General features: G+C 39.1%; 1 protein-coding gene across 4 annotated transcripts in view; it reads right to left on the reverse strand.

The window, feature by feature from the left end:
• The window catches only part of TFDP2 (transcription factor Dp-2), a 169,975-nt gene extending 154,832 nt beyond the window's left edge, over window positions 1-15,143 (reverse strand). For all 4 annotated transcript variants that reach the window (XM_054595460.1, XM_054595457.1, XM_054595454.1 and 1 more), the window contains exon 1: window positions 14,833-15,143. The gene's annotated coding sequence lies outside the window, so the exon portion shown is untranslated. The remainder of the gene's footprint in view (window positions 1-14,832) is intronic.
• Between the last annotated feature and the right edge of the window lie 4,256 nt (window positions 15,144-19,399).

Raw genomic sequence — 19,399 nt, forward strand, 5'->3', positions numbered from 1 at the left:
TCCTGAAAGGGGCACGAAGGTGCTAGTAGCGGTCTCTTTCTAGATCTAGGGTGCTTGTTACACAGATGTTATTTAATGAGTAAAAGTTAAGTGCAATTTTTAAATCTATCATTTGTCAATTAAAAACATTTTTTAAACGGTTTTACCTCTGGAGAGTGGGACTAAAAATATGAGGAATGCCTTTGCTTTCGAAAATTTTGAAATTGGTAACAGCTGAATATTAATACCAGCAGTCAGAAAGGCAAATGGGACCCTAAGCCCAAAGGAATCCAGAAAACACAGCTGGCCTACTTTATTTCTGCACCCCTAGCACCTTATCTCCTATATTCTCCTTAAGGAAATGTGGGATTTGTGCAAGAAGATCAAAGGCTAAGACTGAGAGTATTTAGTGTCTTAGTTGGGAATATCAGACACAATAAGATTCACTTATATTAAGCGCAAAAAAGTATACATTGTCAGAACTTACAATATTGAACTTAAAAATTTTAGCAAAGACTTTTTACTTATGACATAGTAAGTAACCAGCCTTTCAAAGCAAAATTCATCAAAGTTGCTATTGGTCACAGCATGAAAAATTCATGGTGGGCTGAGAATTACTCTACCCTTGAGGTAGTTAAGATGATAAAAAATAATGAGAAAAGTTTTGCATTAATTAATAAGCCAAATTAATATAATAGTTTTCTGTTTTCACTCAAGGCTAATCTGAGTCAAATTGTTTTTTTCCAAGGTGAAATGCTGGAGCAAATTTTACACAAAAGGGAAGTGTTAAATAAGTCAGAAACTTTTGCTACTAAGGCAGATAGCTGTTGAGCTCTGCCGAGCAGTTTTTCAGAATGCTTCAGTATACTGGTACATCTAGAGTTAAAGTGAAGAGAAAAAAATCCTTTTGTGCTATATTTTCTCTTTGATAACAAGATATGTACTATCATTCTTATTTTCAAATACTTATTTTCTTGCAGAAATAGCCGCACCCCTGTTGATCACATCATTAGCCACAGAATCTTTGATTGAAATACATTGTATTTCTGCTCTGTGACTAACAATAAATGCCACTATTATTTGCTATTATATATTTTTTTTGAGAGAGAGAGAGAGAGAGAGAGAGAGATCGATTTGTTGTTCCATTTATTTATGTATTCACTGGTTGATTCTTGTACGTGCCCTAATCAGGAACTGAACCCACAACCTTGATGTATCAGGGAGACATTCTAACCAACTGAGCTATCTTCCAGGACTGCTATATATTTTTATCCTTCTTGTTTTGGGGCAACACTTTTAGCATTTTACTCTTCTTTCATCACAACTTTAAGATTTGACATCATTTCATTATAACTATATTTTATTTTAGCTGATATATGTATATTTAATTTTTGAACAAGTCAAAAGGACATGGAAGCACATAATATACACCTAACAATAAAATTAAAATATTTATGTTACAAAGAACTTAGGTTAACATCCTAAGTACGTACTTGTTTCTAGTCACCGTAAACTAATCAGTGCCTAACAGATTCACACAGCCCATAATCATGATTTAACCAATTAACTGAAATACAGCTGAATTTAAGATACCAAATACATTACACAGAGATGATCTATTTTTGAAGTTATAGTAAACAGTAACCGTAGTGAAAGGATGATCAGTCAAAAACAATGGTTAATTTTCAAATCACTCATGTATTTCAGTGAATTCACAACACTCTAGATAAAACAAAAACTATACTAGAAAGACCTCACTAAGAAGCAGCTCTAGCCCTGGCTGGTGTGACTCAGTGGACTGAGTGCTCACCTGTGAACTAAAGGGTTCAGTTCCCAGCAGGGCCCATGCCTGGGTGGCAGGCCAGGGCCTGAGTAGGGGGCGCGAGAGGCAACCACACATGGATATTTCTCTCCCTCTCTTTCTCCCTCCCTTCCTCTCTCTAAAAATAAATAAATAAAATTGGTTTTTTAAAAATAAGAACAACTTCTAAAGATTTTGGGGTTCTTGCATGAATGCTGAAGGCCTAAGACGATATTTTCACCAAGCAATAGAGTGGAGCGGCTAGCACCAGAGTCACACAGGTTCATGTCTGAGCTCCAGTTCTGACATCAGTCCTTCTCATCCTAGTAAAGCAACTTCTGTCCTTATCTATAAAATGAAAAACCATAAATCCTCTTTCATATACTTTGGGGAGGATTAATTAATATCCTCATCACATCATAGGTCTTTGGTGAAAAAAAGCCATTAGGAATCCATAATGAATATAAACTACTCAGATTTGTATGGATCTTTATCTTGTTACTTAATCCTAGCAAATGTTTTGGGTGGGTGTTTTGTTTTTACATTTCATGAGTTACAAAAAAACAGCTTTGTAAACAGATTCTCACTTTTTTTCAATGAGCTGCTTATATAAAAGAATCTCTTATTTTCTTACTACAATCTCTCTCATCTTGGAATTGCTTCCTGTTATGGGGAAGAAGGGTTTTGTATTTAGTGACCCCTTTCTAAAAAGTATTTTCTTTAACATTAGTTTCACATGCTTTAGATTAGTGTTTCAGTTTTGAAATTTATTCTTCTTTTATGTCAAGAGAGGAAATCCAATTGTTTTGAACTCTTTATCCAAAGTGTAACTTTAGCTTCGAAAACTAGTAACTCAGAACAGATCTTTCTCAAAGCTGTACTATCTGATTCTCCAGATCATCCCCAAAATATTATCAAATCTGATACAGAAACAGAAGAAAATCATTTGACTTAGGAAGAGTAGAACTACTTTTTTTAGTTCTTTCAGAGAGACCTCATTAATTAAAATATTTAGCCACTTTTACAATGTAATTAACTAGTTTACTAATTAAGTTAGCAAGTCTGCTCAAATTTGCCAAGGTTAGTGGAAGAAGTTTTTACTACTAACAGGCCGAAAATCATTCTAATATGAATTAGAAAAGAATCCGACATCTGCTAACACCTGAAAAAATATTGGTACCCCCTAATGGAAATGTATACTGTAGTATTTTCTAGGTTTAAAATAACTTACTGATAAAACTAAACTATTATAGTATTAAATTTTTCTTTGATGTTTTTGTATTACTTACTTACTTGTTTCTACAATAAACCTGCTTAGAGTTGTCTTCCAGAGTTAAAAGCTGAAACTTCAAAGAAGCAGAATACCTCTATAAACACCATGGATTTCTTATATTTGAAATCTAAACAGCTATATCTACTCCAGTTATCTCGAAGCTTCACTGAACATTCCACTTTAAAAAGAAAAAACACAAAGACCTCTGAATAATGATAAGCATTTTGGTACTTTTATTGAAATGAGATGATTCTCTTTGCCTTTTGCTTCTCCATTTTTACAATTTTGAAATAAACTTAGTAAGTTACTTTAATTGTTTGACATTATTTGTCTAAAGTTTTTATAACAGCATAAATATTTTGGGAGATCAACGAGGCTTGTGCTTCTTTTCCCAAATATAATAATCAAGGAATTTATATTGTAATTGATTTTCAAATTTATTTATTGATTGATTTTTAGAGAGAGGGAGGAAAGGAGAGAGAGCAAGAGAGAGAGAAAAACATCGATTTGTTGTTCCACTTATTTATGCATTCATTGGTTGGTTCTTGTACATGCCCTGACTGCAGGCTGAGCCCGTGACCTTGGTTGATTGAGACCACACTCTAACCAGCTGAGCTACCTGGCAGGGATGTAACTGATTTTTATTAGATAAGAATTTAAGCTGCTCTTATCCACCCCTTTCTCAATCAAAGTAATTCTCTTATGAAAGTCTGTATTTGAAAACTACCAACTTTAAAGCTTTTCAAATAAGCTTTTCAAGATCAAAAATAGTTAAATACTTTTGGAAAAACTTTCTAAAATAATTTTTCTGGCCACTATTGTTAATCTTCCACAAATTGTTTTCTTTCAAGATCTATGTTTAGTGATTATTTTTACAGCAACTGTGATATAGTATGTCTTGGAGAACATGAACTTAATGGGAAAATTGTAGGCAGAATGTTAACATCAGCAGGTATTCTATTCCTTTTCGTATATGATGGAATTTTTCACACAGATTTTCAAATTCATTCTTCGAATGCCTACACAGGTCATATATGCTGTTACCTTCCTCCAATACTGATTTTTTCACCTTAAAAATACACAGTCACTATATCCAAAATTTTTTCCTACTTGTAAAGACTTTAGAACTTGTAAAAATGTATCAATTAGTACAGAATTATTTATCTGAAAGTTTTTCCAAACTTTTATTAACCTAGAAATCCTTTTATTGACTGCCATTTAGTGACGGCTTCTCATCGTCTCTCTCCCGCTCTCTCCTTTGGATAGCGTTTAACAAATCCTTCTTATAGGTAGTTTTATATCATACCACAATTTCAAAGGTGCTATGAATGAAAACTTTGATAGGTTGTTTTTTTAATTAGTTAACTTTTATTCATCTCACACAAGAAATACATAGAATTTTTAATGAAAGTAACTTTTAAATAATTTCTATGCAATTTAAAGAAATTTTTACAGTGGAGTAGATTTTTTTTTTTTAATTATCCACTATCATGTAGAACAGACTGTAAAAGAGAAGTTAGTGTTTACAGTTTTAATTAAACATTTTATTTTAGCAGTTTTGAAACACATATTATTTTTCCACATTTATAGGTTGGTTATTTTACAAGTTGATTTTACTTAAATAAAACTGAATTATACTTTAACATACTCATGCTTCAATAACAACATATGTGTTGTAAAAGGAATCTGTTTAATAAACATTATGCTTTTGAATATTTTATTAAAAAAAAAAAGATTTTTGGCTTCTCCAAACTACTTTCCCCTATTTTTCCCCTGCACTTAGAATTCTTTAAGGGCTGAGGCTATGTCATACCCTTTTGTCAACTCTGCCTCACATAGTGCCTGTACCGCAGTAACGCCTCCATACCTGTCTGCTGAGTGACTCACACAAAGAGCAGCTGCTGGGGAGTCACCATCTCTTCCTGCCTACTATCTGGCTGATAGTTCATCACCTCCCTTAAGAACAAGGAAGGTAAAGGGGTCAGGAGGACCAGAATTTAAAAGGAAAATAAACAGAAAATAGAATAAGGGAGTTGGAAAGTACTCAAAAATCTAATTCATTCATTACAGATTATTCCAGTGGGGAGGGAAGACATTAAGAGATACATGCATTTTAAAAACAAAGATGACTCTGGCTGCAATGCTTGCAGATGGAGACAGAAAAAGAGTGAAAGAAGGACTGGAGGCCCAGACTGCTGTTAATGGCAACAACTGCAGGAATGGAGAGAAAAGGATGTGGACTACCTTTTTGCTTTTTTTTTGCTTCAGGCATCTCTACCAAGAAAAGCTCTCTGCAGATTGGATGGGGTGAAACGAACACTGGTATCCTGCCCAAAATGGACATTTGATAAATTTAATCAGTGAATTAATCAACACTAAAGCTCAATATGGATGAAAGAATTTGAGAGAATCTGTAAGTGCTCTAAGAAAAGCTTCAACAAACTATAGAGCTCTGGATGACACTTAGATCCAGAGTCATCCTTGGATCTAAGTGTTATCCAGATCCTTAGATGACTCTGGATAAGCAGCTCCTGGCAATTGTTCAGAAACTATAGAGAGTAAGAGACGTTGCTATAAGACTGAAACAGAAAAATATAGTACTGCTCTTCAAAAAAAAGAGAAAGGGGACCCTCCCAACATATGATCAGCAAAGTTAAATGTAACTAGACAAGATTCTAGAATCATTACTGAGAGAAGTTTGTGAGCACAGAAAAAGTAATAACCAACATATGCTCCTGGAAACCAGTAGTTCATGAAAAACAAGTAATGACAGATTAATGCTCTTTTCCTGACAATTTTTGAATTGATAGGATTTTAAAACTGAACTATAGAAAAATGTCTGGGGTTTAGGAAGGCAATTGTTAAAGTTTCTTATACGTTCCTTGTGAAAACTTGGAAATATTTGAGATGGATAATAGTAAATTAGCTGTATTTTAAATTGGCTGAAAGCTTGAACCAAAGAATTGAGTTTTTTAAATTATATTTTATTGACCATGCTATGACGGATGTCCCAATTCTTCCTTCTTTGTCGCCTTCCACTCAGCGCCCCCCACACTCCCTCAGGCAAACCCACACCATTGTCCATGTCAATGGATCATGCATGTATGTTCTTTGACTACTCTATTTCCTATGGCGTAGTTATACATGCCCATCACTATCCTTTAACTACTGATTTGTAATTCTTAATCCCTTCATCTTTTTCACCCAAACCCCCATTCTCTCCCATCTGCTCCCATCTGGCAACCATCAAAACGTTCTCTGCACCTATGATTCTTTTTCTGTTATGCTTGCTTGTTTTATTTTGTTGGTTTTTTTTTTTTAGATTCAGTTGTTGATAAATACATATTTATTGGCATTTTATTTTTCATTTTTTAAATTTTCTTCTTAAAGAAAATGCTTAAATATTTCATATAATACTGATTTGGTGTTAATGAACTCGTTTAGCTTTTTCTTGTCTGGGAAGCTCTTTATCTGTCCTTCCATTCTAAATGATAGCTTTGCTGGGCAGAGTAATCTTGGTTGTAGGTCCTTGCTCTTCATGACTTTAAATATTTCTTGCCAATCCCTTCTAGCCTGCAAAGTTTCTTTTGAGAAATAAGCTGACAGTCTTATGGGGGCTCCCTTGTAGGTAGCTAACTGTTTTTCTCTTGCTGCTTTTAAGATACTCTTTGTTTTTAACTTTTGGCCTTTTAATTATGATGTGTCTTGGTGTAGGCTTCTTTGGGTTTGTCTTATTTGGGACCCTTTGCACTTCTCGGACTTGTATGTCTATTTCCTTCACCAAGTTATGGAAGTTTCTGTCACTATTTTTTCAAATAGGTTTCCATTTTCTTGCTTTCTCTCTTCCTTCCAGCACCCCCATGATGCAAATTTGGTATACCTGAAGCTGTCCCAGAGGCTTCTCACATTATACTCATTTTTTTGGGATTCTTTTTTCTTCTTGCTGTTCTGCACTTCCTTATATTCCAAATTGCTGATTTGATTCTCAGCTTTATTCACTCTACAGTTGATTCCTTGTAAATTGTTCTTTGTTTAACAAGTTTAATTAGTGTATTCTTTGCTTCTGATTGGATCTTTTTTATGCTGTTGAGGTCCTCACTAAGTTCCTTGAGCACTCTTATAAACAGTATTTTGAATTCTGAATCTAGTAGCATGCTTGTCTCCATTTTGTTTAGTTCTTTTTCCAGAGTTTTGTCCTGTTCTTTCCTGACCAGGCCTGGGACAACTCAGGGAGAGGTACAGGGCTTGCTGAAGCCAGATCTGCTTATTTGGGAGAATTTAGGACAATCTGAAACATGAGTCAAGATAGGCCATTCATTTGGAAAAGCCACTGGAAACAGCTTGGGTGGGCCTGAAAGTTGGGTGGGCAGTGCCTCAGGGAATCACCAGGGTGGGACAAACCGTGTCACCCTAGTTGATGTAGTCTCAGATATGGTGCCCACCTGCCGGCTCTGTGGTTCTATGCAGGGAGGGCTCAGGAACAATGGCCTCTGTGAGCACTTCTGTCTGGGAGAAAGCTGCCGCCCAGCTCTCACACTGATGCCAGACGATCCAGTTCCTCTCCATATGTGTCTTTGGTGCATTTCAAGCTGCTTCTCCCATGTTAGAGCTCAGAGGGAATGAGTGTAGGTAAGTCTTTCATGAGCTCTTTAAAAGAGAAACTGCCAGGGAATCCAGCAGCTTCTGTCTTCCACAGCCTCAATCCCCACTGGTTTTTACAGCTAGAAGTTATGGTGACTTCTCTTCCTAGCACTGGAACCGTGGGCTGGGGGGCCTGGTATGGGGCTGGGACCCTTTGCTCCTGAGATATCCTTCCCAATTTTTATCCACCACACGTGGATATGGGACGAGCCATTCCATGTCTCTGCCACTCCTACCAGTCTCAATGTCTTTCTCTTTAATTTCGTAGTTGTAGAGCTTCCATTGAGCTCAATTTCTGATGGTTCTGAATAATGATTGTCCTATAGTTTAATCATAATTTTGATATGGTTGTGCAAGGAGGTGAGCGATGTTTACCTATCTCACCGTCTTTGAGTGTTCTTTTAAAATCAATGTTAAAAGAAGTCTCTGGCTCGTATTCCTGCCTAGTCAACATTTTAAAAGATTTGCATGAAGGCAATGTCAGCATTATCAAACTTATAGTTTATTAAATCTATGGACAAATAAATAAGCCTATTTATTGAATTACCAAATCAGGATTTTGTTTTTAAGTTGTGAACAAAAAAATGTTTCTATGGCAAGTTTCTATGGAACCTCAGAAGGTGACTGATCACAAATTCCTAAATGGGTAGGTCATGGTGAGTAGTCACCTCTAGGCATATACCTTTTTTAATAAAAAGTTTATCTTTGGACCTGGCTGATTTGGCTCACTGGATTGAGTGCCAGCCTGTGAACCAAAGGCTCACTGGTTTGATGCCCTATCAGGGCACATGCCTGGGTTGCAGGCCAGGTCCCCAGTAGGGGGCACATGAGAGGAAACCACATATTAATGTTTCTTTCCATCTCTTTCTCCCTCCTTTCCCCTCTCTAAAAATAAAAAAAAAAAATTTCAAGTTTATATTTGACTTAAGCAAGCCCTGTCCATTGTTTCTATACATCTAGGTTAATACACTTTTGAAATGCCTGTTTTCAGACCCTTCAAGAAACCACCCTCAAGAAAGCACAAATCTTGTTAACTGTCTTATAATATAATCCCCATCTTGCTTTTTCCCGCCTTCATGCGATCTTCCTTCCTTCCCTCCTTAACTCCAAATGCACAAAAGAAACTGCAAACGGCCATTCTGGGAAGTATTTTTCTGAGTCTTGAGATCTTGCTTCTAGACATATCCTCTATTTGGCTCAAATAAATTATTATAAAAATTCTCAACCAAGTCAACAGACTAGAACCAATCTCGTCGGGAAACGCCCTGCCTGGTTTCAGGACCTGTAACCCTGCTGACAGGCGGGAGGGCCCCAAGGCTGGAAATAATCAGGACGCCTTGGAGAAACAGGCCCCTGAGGAGACATAACCTGTCCCGCCTGGCAGAGGCGTCGCTCCTGCCTCTCTGCGTTGTCATGTGATGATTGGTAATCCATGAGGGGTAAGTTATCTCATGCAGAGATGACAACCTAAGACAGATATTGATCGGGTATGGGCAGCAGATAAGAAATTGGGGGACACGGAGAAACGGCAAAAAGGTCCGCACCCCTCGGCTTGGCTTGGACATGGCCGGAGTCCTCACTCTACCTGAAAAAAGTCTCCTTGTCTCTTGGCGGCTCCCTCCCCCCGCCTGGCTCAGGTTCAAAACAATACTGGAGTCAGTCCTAAACCAGATCTGGCGGTTCCCAGGGAAATGAGACCTAGAAGTAAATTCTTTAAAGTGCGCTTTGTTCTTCCCTCAGAAGCTATAGCCAGCTCATGCTGGGAAGGGAATTTACAGTATTCACAGACCCTAACCCTATACCCTGGGGCACTCTTAGGTTTACTACGCTCTCAAGTTTAGTCATCTCTCTTGTTTCCTAGTCTCCTCTCGGACCCCTGTAAATAGCTGTGTTCCTGCCATTTGTTTTCTTCAAAACATCACCCATTCTCTGTGAGCATTCACATACCGATGTAATGCGATAACCTGTGCATTCCTGTTACCTAGCCCCACTGATAACCTTTTCCATAAAAACCTTGGAACAAAGGGACTCTGGGCCTCCCCCACTAGAGGGATGTGCCACATCCCCTCTCCTGGCAAACAGAGAAGCGTTTGCGACAACTCGTGTTTATTTCCCCCATCCCTGACACCCTCGGGATGGGCTCTCGGGATTCAGAGTCCGGGGTCTCAGCTGGCCCGGAAGGTGGCCCTCAGATCGCGATGCGCCGCGCACCATCCCCACCCACCATCCCCACCCCCCATCCCCCCACCCCCCGCGCCGCGCCACGCCCTCTGTCCCCAGGGCAGTTGCTGCCCAGACTGGGGAAGAGCAGCGACTGAGGTCACTGGGGATGAGCAGCGACCCCCGGCATTGCTCCCCCAACAGGTCGCACCCCGCGTTACACAATCTGATAAGAAAACTTAATACAGATAAATGTAAAGTCCTACGAAAAAAGATTCTATGAAAGAATTGGAAGAGCAGGACGTTAAAAAGTGGGAGAACATGGACAAAATAACTCAAGAATTTTAGCTGATTACAATATCAATAATAAAAGGTAACATGTATAGCACTTAAATGCCAAGGACCATTCTAAATGCTTTACATGTATGTATTTATTTATTCTGTATAACAATCCTGTGAGATAGGTGCTATTATAATTCCCATTTTGCAGGTGAGAAATCTGAGTCCCAAAGTAGTTACATAATTTACTCAAGGTACCCAGCTAATAAATTGTAGAGTCAGAACTTAAAACCAAGCAGGATAGTCCTAGAGTTCGTCGTCTTAACTAGGGCATTATTATGAATTAACAGAGTGTTGTGGTTGCAAAGAAGTGTTGACGCAAAAACGTCCAAACCTGTAAAGAATTTTTATAAGAGTTTATTTGAGCCAAGCTGACAGCATATGCTGGGGGAGATGATCTCAAATGATCCAAAGAAAAACAATCGTATAGTTTCTTTTATGCATTTGAAATTAAGGAGGGAATATAAGGAAATTTACATATTGGTGGGAGAAAGCAAGGCAGGAATAGGACTACAAGACAGTTAAGATAATGTGCTCTCTTGAGAATTAATACCCCCTTCTAGGGGTATTATTTCTGGTATTTCGAAGGTGTGTTAACCTAGATGCACAACAACGATGAACAGAACCGGCATAAAATTTTCACTAAAGAAGTTATAGGTCTGGGGCATAACTACTCACCATGACCTGCCTGGTTAGGAATTTATGGTCAGATCACTCTGTGAGGTTACTTTCCATAGAACCCCCTTTTTAAATTCATAGTAGCAAGTCCACTCTTTATCTTTTAAAAAAATTTTTTTTCAATATCCTTACCCAAGAATGTTTCTTGATTTTAGAGAGAGAGGAAGGGGGAGAGAGAGAGAGAAACATCGATCAATTGCTTCCCACTGGTGCCCTAACCAGGGATCAAAACTGGAATCTAGGTAGGTATGTGCCCTGAAACCACAACCTAAATATGTGCCCTGACCAGGGATCAAACCCGTAACCTTTTAAGGTATGGGATGGTGCTCCAATCAACTGAGCCATCAGGCCAGAGCGAGTCCACTCTTAATACTAAAGTGCATGCTTTCAAATCTTCTCTCCTGGTTTATACCTAATTTTGGAAACCACACTTAATCAAAACAACAAAATTATTAGAAGTTAAAGACTGAGAAGATTATTTCTAGACAAGAAAAGAACCAGTAGAATATAAATATCTTCAAATATCTGAAAACCCACATACAGAGGAGAGTACTAGAACAAGTGAAGGTACAACTTCTAGTTCAGCAAAAGAAATAATTTTAGTATATGTGCTACCAAAGTGAGCTAAAAGACATAATTTTATAAAAATCAAAATTGTCCAAAAATCTTCACCTTAGAAAATATGAAACTTTTAATCTCTCCAGAAAAAAAATATGCAAATACATATAATTTTGCATTAGATTTCCAAGAGTTAAAAGTCTACTTTTATATCTACTCATGCTCCACCCCTAGAATCATGTACCCCAGAGTAACATAGAAAGGTACAGGATAAAGAGGCAAGTGCATTTACTAATTTTCATCAGTTCACTAACGAGTTCACCCGCATCCACTTGAAAGTGCGCCTTGCTTCTCTCTCAGCAGTGTCCTGGGGGAGTTGCACACAGGGGCAGCGGGTAGCTACAGTCTGCCCCAGGCTTATCCCCTGATCCTGTCCCCAAGGACACAAGTCCTGGCCTGTTTCTTTTCCTCTACCTAAATAAAACTTGCTTTTCCTCTCAAAATAATGTTGTAATAATAATAATCTTTAAAATTCATTACAACTTAAAACTCTATGATCTAAAAATACTTTCGACTCTATGCTTCCTACTTTTTTCTGAGATTCATCATGATACATGTTGCAATGAGTTTAAATATGACAGTCAAAAAAAAGTCAAGTTTGCCAAGTGACAATATAAACTATGAGTAAATTTAAAATAGTAAGGCTTATTATTCAACCTTTAAATGAAATATGCCTAAGTTTAAAGATAAAAAATAAGATGCTAATGTACAACTTAGTATCTAATATTTAATGCCCAAATTAGAAATTCCCCTCCTCTGCTTTTAAAACTTCATCTTAAATTTCCCCTTTCCATCCTTTGTTCCTAATTAATTGTTAAGACTGACAGACCAAGAAACAATGGCCTAGAAGTCAGAATACTTAGGTTCTAATTCATTAACTTTGTCATGAATTTAATTTTGTCTTAGTCCATCGCCTCATCATGTTCTAAAAACTTTCACATATTTAAAAGGGCTTTTAAAATGGTGGAGTGCTATAGAAATATAAATAACTCATGTAATTATCAACAGTAAAACAAAGCCAGTCTTTCTATCGCGTTAAAAAAAAAAGAGCAAATGGACATTCACATTTCAATTCCAAATTATAAAATGTAACCTTTGACTCCTTAGGGTATGTTTTAATGTATAATTTTCATCTACAAGTACTTTCTACATTAAGAATAAACATATCGGTATATTCAACTTTAAGTTGTATTGAGAGGACATAGTTCAGACAGTTAAGAATTTTGGCTACAAAAGAAAAACTTGAAGGTGCCAGTAAGCTGCACATTTACAAGAGATGAAAGGAAAGTTACATTACCACGAAATGGTCATAAAGTATTACACGCTTAAAAAATCCATTTCCTCTCTTAAACTGCTAGAAATAAAGAGAACTACAAAGTTGGGAGTTTAATAATTCTTGTGCCTTTATTAACGAACAGAAATGCCACAACACTGAAACTGCAACTGTCGTGCCAGAACAGTACGGGAGACGCCATGTCTGCCACTATGCTACTCAAGATCCAAGCACAAGATGTTCTAACAAACCACATGTATCTAGCAGCAGTGCAAAAGCAGGAGAGAATCCAAGCTCTAGGCATTTGATTTTTCTCCTTGGTGCTACCTGAAAATGGATGCTGCTATTAAAGATTTATTCTAGTAATAGGATAGTGATAAAGGTTTAGCTAAATTATAGGCTAACCAATGAAATGGAAAAGTAACATGCACTATCAGAACAACTAAATTATTTTATTTTTTAATCACTTTTATTGATTATGCTATCGCAATTGTCCCAATTTTTTCCTCCTTTGCTCCCTTCTCCCCACTCCCTCAGGCCATCCCCACACCATTGTTCCAGGCCACAGGTCAATCTATAAGTTCTTTGGCTACTCCCTTTCCCATACTGTACTTTACACCCCCAGGGCTACTCTGTAACTACCTATTTATACTTCTTAATCCCCTCACCTCTCCACCCCTTCTCCCACACCCCTCCTCCCATCTGACAAATTCAAAAATTCTCCATATCCATGATTCTGTCTCTGTTCTTCTCGTTTGCTTAGTTTGTTTTTTGGATTCAATTGTTGACAGATATGTATTTATTGCCATTTTATTGTTCATAGTTGTGATCTTTTTCTTAAATAAGTCCCTTTAACGTTTCATATAATAATGGTTTGGTGATGATGAACTCCTTTCAACTACATTATTTTATATTTAATTTTGGACAGGTCATGATTACACCATGTAGAGGACACATGAACAACTTCAACTATATTTATCAAGTGAAAATGATCTCAAGTCATTAAGAGAAAAGTGGCCCAGAAAAAAATTAGGCTGTAGAAGTCAAATGAAAAAAACTACAGTTTGGGGGAGAAGGGGAAAGGAAGAGAAAGAGCTGCTGAGTTACTAAAAAGAGAGCAAATCAGTGAGACAGGGAGTCTGAGCCCTCTGAGAAAGAATGAGGAAGAGAAAAGGATTCAGAAGCTTAAAGGGAGCTTCAGGAGAGAATATGGAAATGGATGGGCCTGTTAACTGTTCCAACAGAAAGAAACAATACAGGGAACTTTTCTGAGCCAGCGTTCTGGTAGTCAATAATAAAAATACCTAATTAATCCATGGCAGTTAATATGTTGTGAGCTTTGCCCTAAAGGTGTTCCACAGATTAGTCCATTTACTCCTCACAACACCCCGAATGGGCAGACACTACTGTTCTACAGATGAAGAAACTGAGACCACACACGATGCAAGGTAGCACAAGCTGGAACCAGGGCTGAGTGCTCATCCGTTTAGCTAAACTGCCTCTCTTCCAGAGCTTACAAAAACCTTTGTATTTTCTGTGGAGAGGGACCATGGCTCTCTGGAATTTCTCAAAGGAGTCTAGGCCCCAAAAAGTGATCCTAGACTTTAGAGCAAAGTTCCTTTATGGGGGTTATGAGATACTTCCAAGAGCACAAAGCTTTGGAACTCCGGAAAACACCTAGTAGACATAGATGGAGGCGTGTGGATCTTGAAAGGAGGAAAAGACAGAAAACGAGACTTAGAAGCCATCCTTCTCCTCTTAAGATACAAAGTAGAAAGCAGCCTTTCCTCTCCTCCACGAGGGTGTGACTCAGGGTCGCCACCTCCCCACAATTTGCGGCGGGGGGGGGGGGGGGGGGGAAGAGGGCGGGGACAGTGAGGGGACAGGCTTTCCTCCAGACACTCATGGGTTACTCGGCCAGGTTTGGAAGGACGGGAGGTTATAAACAGATACGACTCGGGGTGACAAGGGGGCCCCCGAGGCGCAGGGAGGGAAACCTGCCCAGGAGCACACCGCACCAGGTCTAGAGGCCCTCGTCACAGGGGCCCGTGGCTTTCCCCCAGATCTTACCCCCACAAGGCTGCAGAGGATTAGGTGGTCAGGCAGAGCTGTTCTTCCGAGCTTGGGGCACCTGTGCTTGGCGGTGGCCGGGTCCCGACGGACTCACTCGCGGGGCAGGGCTCGGAAACCTGCGGCCTGTCCAGTCAAGGCCCTGGAGTTTGAGGCCCCAGGATTACGACTGTGCGTGAGGCCTCGGCGCTGCCCAACGAGGAAGGATCAGGGCCGCCCGCGTGCCGAGCAGCAGCAGTCGCTGCAGGCAAAATTGCTGGCGGCTTCGTCCGCCCGCACCCGGCCCAGCCACTGCCCCGCTTCCCGGGCGCGAGCTTTGGCGGTGGAGCAGCACTGTGAGCACCGATTGGCCTGTGGATGAGTAGCGTCAGGCGCTTCCCCCCACGGATTGGCCAGGTCGGCGGTGCGTGCAAGGAGTAAACAAACCCCGCCCCCTAGGCTTCCCAAAGAGAGGAGGGGGCCCGCGATGAAGGGGCGGGGCCGCGAGGTGAAGGGGTGTTCTACTCCAGACCCCGCTGCACAGCGGAGTACCCTGCCTTGACCTCGCCACCTGGCTTCCCATTCTCATGCAGGGCGGGCTTCAGGCCCAAGGCCTAAAATTTATAAACACGCCCTTTGCTCTCTCCATTCCCCTAGGCTTGACTTTTCCATCTGCCCCCATACCCACGGCTCGAAAACAGGAAAACCCCATCTTTTTAGAAGGAGGGCAGCTAGGCAGTTACATCTTGGTCCCAAGGCCTTTGATGGATCTCCCCCGGGGAGCAGCAAGCAAGGGAGTAGAAACGAGTGACTGCGAGACCACGTGTGGAGCACCCTGTGATTATTCAGACAATGGATTAAAGACCACTGGGAATGTGGTTTCTTGAACAAGCAAGTAAGATCCAAACCAGGCCAAGTTACCATGTCACGTGGAAGCTGAACAGAAAATCGCAACACATAACCCCAAATACCTGTCCTTTAGTTCAATATTAAAATATTTGTATATTCTGTGCCTCGGTGAAAAATCTTGTGTGAGCTGATGTTCTAGTGGAGTGGAAAAGACAATATGCAAAAGAAATAAGCAAAATAGAAACTATGTTACATCCTGATACACGCTATAGGAAAAAATGTAAAATAAGGTATTTGAGGGATGGCTTGTGTTAAACAGGGTGCTCAGAGAGGGTGCAGAAAAGGTACCATTTAAGTAAATACCTAAAGGAGGTGAGGGAGTCTTAGAGAGCACCTTTGGACCTTTCTCGAGTGGGGTGGAGAGACCATTCCTGCATCACTGTACGTAAATAAATTCCTAGGAGTTCAAGAATGCCAAATGCAGCACTTTTCTGACTGATTTTAAAGTGATTGATTGCCTTACATTGTCCAGTAACAAATCAATAGGATTTATTTAATTTCCACAGAAATTTTGTTAAGGTTTTATGGTAACAAACATTTTTCACACACTTTAGGCACAAAGATACACAAGTAAGCAAGACAGACAAAACCTCCACCCTCAAAGAACTCAATCTAGCAAGGGAAATGGATTGTAAACCACCTCAAGTGCAATGTGTAAACAACCATAATAGAAATAGACATAGCACTTGGACCAATAGGGGTAAGGGGGAGAGGGGTGTTATTAAGGAGCTGTAACTCTCTCAGAATCTCTTTGTCTATAAAGAAAATTCAGTACTAAATTTTGGAGTAAGGCTATGGCTGTCAGGGATCATCTGACCTCTTACAAGTTTCTAGGGTGAAAGTCTAAAGATAATATTAAGTCGAACCGAATGAAATTGCTAATAGTTGGCAATTTTCATTTGACTCAGCATAGTCTCTTGTAGAGTTAACATGAGGATTTTGCTATGTAATGCATATATAATGTGTTCAATAAATGATGGTAATTATTGTGATAATTTGATATTTCTTTTGAAAAAAATGATTTAAAAGCCAATGTTTCACAACACCTTCCAGCACTATGCACAAAGTAAAATGGGCAGTGAAAAGTTCCACATTTTCTATTTTGATCTAGCTGTGTTTGATCTAGCTGTTTTCCAGTTTGATCTAGCTGTGAATTTCCATGACCTAATCAGAATATGCTGTAAAAGACACTAAATGTTAGTTTCACAGCAGGCCAAGAAATTTAGAATAAGAAACAGCTTGATTTTGAAGTCAAAAACTGAAACTACTGCAGAACAGAATAAATTGTCGAGTTGCTTCAGGAGGAAAATTTATGTAAATCAATTTTTCATTCCCACTCACAGTTCCAATTTAGCAATTTGCACAATAGTCAGCTTTTTCTCTTCCTTCTTATTTCCCCATTAAGGGATCTTATTTCCTTTGAATAGGAAAATAAAGCTCCCACCATCTCCAGTGCCAGAGAGTAGATGTTTGAAACGTGACAGAACACTTATTGATTCGGCAAACACTTATTGAATGCCAAGAACGGTGCAAGGCATTGGAAATACAAACATAAACGTCCAAAGAACTCTGTTCATGGGTGGTGTTCTTTGTGTTTGGAACAATCTTCCAGTTCACCCACACCTCACCGACATGTGCTTTCACATAAGTTTAAACAACACTTTCTCCAGAAAAGCTTCCTCTGACTCTCCATCTCCAGCTCCTTCTCATTAAATCCTGTTTGTCTTTCTAACACTCATCAAGCCTGTAATTACTCATTTGGCATCTGTATCCTGTTAGACTGCAGGCTCCTTGAGATCTGGAGCCATGTCATCCTATGCACTATCCTCGGTGCTTAAAAGAAGTTCTGTAAGTTTTTATTGAATGGATGAGAGTGCTACAGCTCAGCACAGATGGAAAGAGGAGAGAGGCAAAAAATAAATAAAATCTCTACTTGTAAATATGCGGGCCAACAGAGAGAGGGCCATGAAGAAGCAGATCTGTTACAGTTCAGCCTGAGGACTTTCTGTGTGCTGCCCCTCTCCTGGTCAAGGATGCTGCTCTCTGCAGGTGAAGCTATTGGGTTCCTGCCCCTGTCAAACTTTAATGTGCACAGCAGTCACTTAGGGATCTTACTGAAGTTCAGACTCATTTCCAACAAGTTCCCAACTGGTGCTGGTGCTGCTTCCGCACAGTTTGAGGAACAAGGGACTTAGTGGCACCTTTATTTAATTGTATGCCTTGAATTTTTTTTTTTACTTTTTAAATTAAATTTATTGGGGTGACATTGATTAATAAAATTATATAGGTGTCAGGTGTACAGTTTTATAATATATAATTGGTATATTGTATTTGGTGTTTACCACCCAAAGTCATATTTCTTTCCATCAACAGTTATTTTTTTATTTTTATTTTTTATTTATTTTTTCAAATACATTTGTCTCTGCCTACCCCCCACCACTTTCCCTTGTCCCCTCCCTTCCTTCCTCCCTCCCTCCCTCCCTCAACTCTTCCCCTTTGGTTTTGTCCATGAGTCCTTGCTATATGTTCCTTGACTTTCCCCTTCCCTTCCTTTCCCTCTCCTCCCTCCTTCCCTCTTGTCTCTGTTCGTTTCTTTTCCTTTCAGTGTTCATCAACATTTATTTGACCCCTTTTACCCTTTACTAATCTTCCTACCCCTTTTCCCTCTGGTAACCACCATACTGTTTTCTGTGGCTATGGGTTTTTGTCTGTGTGTTTGTCTTATTTCTTCATATGTTACTTTTAAAAAGTTTTGTATGTCACATATGAATGAAATCATGTGGTTAGTGGCATCTTTTTATTATACAGACAAAATTATCTGTAGTTATCTAAACAGTTATATATGATTTTTTTTTAAAAGCCTCCAGTTTTCACACCTAATTCATCCAGTGACTGATGAAAGAAATAATACTTAAAAAGAAAAATGTGTTCAATCAAGGCCTGGTCTTCCTGAGACTGTCCTGTTGTGTGCAGTTTAATCACATTGATAGGGCAAAGTAGAATCAAAACCTTGGAATTTCCTCAGCAAGGGACCCTCCTTCTCCTCAGTTCATTTCTGGCATGACTTGGTCAGGGCAGTGAAAGGATTTCAGAGTTATCCTTAATAAAAACAACTTCTTCTTAATATCAAATCTAAAACCCTTTTTATGAAAAAAATATTTTATTAGTCCTAAGAATATAAAGTAAATGGAAAGAGGTATATGGAATGATTAATGAATAACCCTTCACGTACCAGCTTAAGAAATAGAATAGTAACGCTACTGGGGCCCTGTGTGTTCTCCCCAAACGCCCCCTCTGCCTTTCCCTCCCCAAAATAACCATGTCCTAAGTTATAATTTCCTTAGTTTTCTTTATGATATTAACACATATGTATGTAACTGCAAGCAATATATTGCTTAGTTTTACATGTTTTTGCACTTACATATATTTAGGTTCAACTTTATTATTCATCTGCAAATTATTTTCTTATTTTTTCATTTTTTTTCTTTTTAGACAGAGAGAGAGAGAGGGAAGAGAGGGAGAAAGAGAGGGGGAGAAACATGAATGTGAGAGGGAAACAACGATTGGTTGTTTTTCATAGGCACCCCAACCGGGGAATGAACGTGCAACCCAGGCATGTCCCCTGACTGGGAATTGGACCTGCAGCCTCTCAGTGTCCAATCAACTGAGCCACACTGGC

The sequence above is a fragment of the Pteronotus mesoamericanus genome, unplaced genomic scaffold (assembly GCF_021234165.1).
Source record: "Pteronotus mesoamericanus isolate MK-2021 breed Mesoamerican mustached bat unplaced genomic scaffold, CSHL_Meso_final scaffold_54, whole genome shotgun sequence".
In the NCBI taxonomy this organism is placed as follows: Eukaryota; Metazoa; Chordata; class Mammalia; order Chiroptera; family Mormoopidae; genus Pteronotus; species Pteronotus mesoamericanus.